The sequence below is a fragment of the Podarcis filfolensis genome (assembly GCF_964270895.1).
Source record: "Podarcis filfolensis genome assembly, chromosome: 7".
Lineage (NCBI taxonomy): Eukaryota > Metazoa > Chordata > Lepidosauria > Squamata > Lacertidae > Podarcis > Podarcis filfolensis.
In genome coordinates, this window is record NC_139603.1 from 19,019,315 (window position 1) to 19,023,278 (window position 3,964).

Consider the following 3,964-nt stretch of genomic DNA (forward strand, 5'->3'; position numbering starts at 1 on the left):
GAGGTAGTAGTTCAGAGGCAGATGAGGGGGAAAGTTGGGAAATCATGGAAGAGTCAGAACAACACCTGACTGACAAGTTGTCATTAGAAAGCATTCCAGACCCTCCATCTCCCAGAACACCATTATCCAAGTGGCTGGGTTCTATAACCTCATTCTGTAAAGTTTGAAATAAAAAGGACTGTAAGAAACTTTCCCCTGTCTTTATACTTTCCTGGGCAACCAGCCCGGAGCTGCTGACAACATCCTGACAACACTTACACTGTTATATTTATTTATGTATATAGTCACACGCAGTGCTTTTTTTCTTAAAAAAAATATGTTTAGGGGTACTCTCATTTTCTTACTCATATTGAAATACTGCCCCTCAATGAGGCCAAACTTAGATTCATAAAATGTTTAGGGGTGTGTGTACACCTGCATCCCCCCTCCCAGAAAAAAGCAGTGGTCACACGTGACTTTTTCTCACTGCTCAAACAAGTTTAGAAGCCAAATATTGAAAAAAATACAAGTGACATTTAAACACCACCAGCAAAATGCAATAAACAAAACGGCTGTGAGAAGCATCTTTTTAAAAATTGCAACTGCAATAAGACACTGTAGTACAGAGTGGTCCTCTTCATTGTTTCATGCCCTTCATTATGGTTTTTCATGTTGCTGTCATATGGAGAGCATGTGTTGAACCTTGAGTTGGATGCAGAAGGAACTAGGGCAGAACAAATCTGGAAGATGTGCAGCAGCATTCTGTGCCAGCTGTAATGCCCAAGTTGTCTTCAACCGCTGCCCTACAAGAAGCATGTTGCAGTATTTAAGCCTGCAAGTTACAGACCCATGGGTAAGTAAAGGAAGAGCCAGTGTGGTGTAGTGGTTAAGAGCGGTAGTCTCGTAATCTGGGGAGCCGGGTTCGCGTCTCCGCTCCTCCACATGCAGCTGCTGGGTGACCTTGGGCCAGTCACACTTCTCTGAAGTCTCTCAGCCCCACTCACCTCACAGAGTGTTTGTTGTGGGGGAGGAAGGGAAAGGAGATTGTTAGCCGCTTTGAGACTCCTGAAGGGGAGTGAAAGGCGGGATATCAAATCCAAACTCTTCTTCTTCTTCTTCTTCTTCTGTCTTGAAAAGGCCATATGCTCCACATGAACTGAAAATCGGGAAAGGCCAGAAATTCACAAGCCTTGCCCTTTCCAGCCCAATAGATCCCTAGTGAATGGCATTGAGGTTGGTGGCGCAGAGATGCCATTGTGGGTAAGGACTTTCACCAGAAGCTTCTGGATGCGTTTCTAACTCCCTCTTTGCGTGGCAAGTCCCCTCCCCCATGTGAAATGAAGACACTGGACACAGCATTTAAGGTTAATGGGCATAAAAAAGGCCACAACTTTATTGATTACAGAATTGGAAGGTATTGGCCTTAGGCATTGGCTCCTATCGACTACCCGGCATGGGGACCGGGAAGGGTTGTCCACAAGCCGTGGGAGTCCTGTTGAAGTACGCCAACTAGGATCCCACGGGTGTCACCGCTCTGGGGCGTGCCGGAGGCCCTTACCTCCCTAGGTTTTGGACAAGGCAACGCCCCCCGGAGTCCTCTACCGGACTACCCTTTCCTTTTGGGGAAGTTGATGGCGCTTCCTTCCCCCCTTCATTTGCATAACAATTGACCCCTGCCAATGCCTAACCGCCAATACCGAATAAGTTGTGACATTTGCTACGAGGTAGGCGAAAAAACCAAAAGGCTCGAAGTGCGCCGAATTGGAAAAATTCCTACCAGGCCCCTTGCGGCGACCAACCGAAGTCCATAGCAAGGTCAAAGCTAGCTAAACCTAAAGGGTGGGTGGGATGGGAAAACCGCTCGGCTGGAAAGGGGGCAAAGAGGGCGGTCCCCGGGCGTGCCTGGCCTTAAATAGGCTAGGCCACGCCTCCCCGGTCCGCTGATTGGCGGGCCGGGTCACCAATACGCCCGGGGATTCCCTGATCACGCGGGGGCAAGGGCCAGCCCCCGCGTGTGTGATGTGGGAGGGATTTCTGCCCGCAACCCCCTCTCCTCCCAGGTCGGAAATGGCTTTGCGTGGCAAATCCCCTCCCCCATGTGAAATGAAGACACTGGACACAGCATTTAAGGTTAATGGGCATAAAAAAGGCCACAACTTTATTGATTACAGAATTGGAAGGTATTGGCCTTAGGCATTGGCTCCTATCGACTACCCGGCATGGGGACCGGGAAGGGTTGTCCACAAGCCGTGGGAGTCCTGTTGAAGTACGCCAACTAGGATCCCACGAGTGTCACCGCTCTGGGGCGTGCCGGAGGCCCTTACCTCCCTAGGTTTTGGACAAGGCAACGCCCCCCGGAGTCCTCTACCGGACTACCCTTTCCTTTTGGGGAAGGTGATGGCACTTCCTTCCCCCCTTCAGCTGTGTCTGTACCCTGGGTATTAATACCTCACAGACATTTGATAGCTGAAAGAAATGGAACCTTGCAAACTTGAAATTATCTAGCTTTGCTGCCCAGAGCTCATTTAGGAGGAAGGCTGGGCTAAAAATCTAATGCAAATAAATTTATTTATTTATTTGCAAAAATCTAAGCTCTAATTGAATTGTCACAGATTTTACTGTTTGCTTGTTTGTGCTATTTCAACCCATTCCCCCCCCCCAAACTCTTCCCCTCTGTACCCATATATATGTATCTGTCAACTGAGGCTAATATTTTGTGTACACAAAGATTCTGGCACCTAGTCCATGAAAACTGATGACATAATAAAGTTGTTGGTCTTTGGGGTGATACAGTTCTTAATCACTCAGAGTACTATTAGTTTGATTACTGGTAAGTCATTTGTCTGAGCTAATGATTTATATTCATATTTGCCCCATGCCTATAGTCCTCAGTCGGTTTCATGGGTGGGGAAAACTTTCCTTTCCTTTCCTTTCCTTTTTGTTTTTGTTTTTCCTTTTTGTTATGATATTAAAATTCTGCTCAAGCTAAAATGTGATTATTGAGTGAATCTGGAAGGTATGTATTGCCAGAGGGAGTAAGTAACACATCTGTCAATATTTTCCATATGGCAGGAATTCAAGAGATACCACATCTTTATTCCTTCGGAAGATGTCTGGCATCCAAAAACCGATGATAGCAGCAACAAAATTATCGAAGCAGAACTGATGTAAACAGTGCCTTTGAAGTGGATCAAAGCCTTACAGCAAGTATTTTCAGAACAATGGTTCCTGAAAATAAAAGATCATTAGCTGTCAGTCTTAATGTTTCAGTTTTGACATCTCAAGAAATGCAGCTGCTTCCTTGGCAAGACTAATATATGAAGTCAGTTCATCTAGCTCATTGCTTTCTTCTGGGGCGAGAAGCATCTCTTCAGGGTCTCAGCCAGAGGTCTTCCCCAGTCCTGCTCCCTGACATCTCTTAAACTGGAGATGCTGGGAAATGAACTGATATGCAAAGCACTTTTCGCTGCACTGTAACCCCCAGTCTTGCTAAAATACTGGCTCTGCATCCTGTGCCTGACACGACACCCCTGTTTCCACTTTTGCAAGCCATTCAGTATCATTTCCTCCTAGCTACTTGTCCACCTGATTCTTCACTCCTTCCGAGGCTGCTCTGCATGGATACTGATTCTCTTTGTTAATGTGAGATTTCTGTACATCTCCACTAGTCTATCTTTGCTGTCTTAGCCTATATTGCTGGTGTTGGTGTATTGCCAAAATAAACTTGAAATGAGCCTTCCAGCATAGCCTTGAAGCACATCCTTGAGGCATGCTTAAAACATCTGCTAGACAATGAGAATTCTCCCCAGCGACAGGTGTCTTTATCAGGGGATGTCTGGTGAGATGCAGTTGAGTGTGAGGCAGTCAGTGTTGCTCAGTATGGCTGCTGGAGTATGTGAAAGTCTGTGATCCTGTCTCTGTGGCTGGATGGCTGAAGGGAGCTGTCAGGGACCATGCTGAGGAGGGCTGCACTGAGGAGGTATGG

The 3,964-nt window shown here is 46.8% G+C and overlaps 1 long non-coding RNA gene across 1 annotated transcript; it reads left to right on the forward strand.

Moving 5' to 3' along the window:
- The first annotated feature begins 1,153 nt into the window (after positions 1-1,153).
- On the forward strand, positions 1,154-3,234 carry LOC310766360. Its single transcript, XR_014550093.1, has 2 exons — positions 1,154-1,239; positions 3,052-3,234. It is a non-coding gene; the product is annotated as an uncharacterized lncRNA (long non-coding RNA).
- The last annotated feature ends 730 nt before the right edge of the window (positions 3,235-3,964 follow it).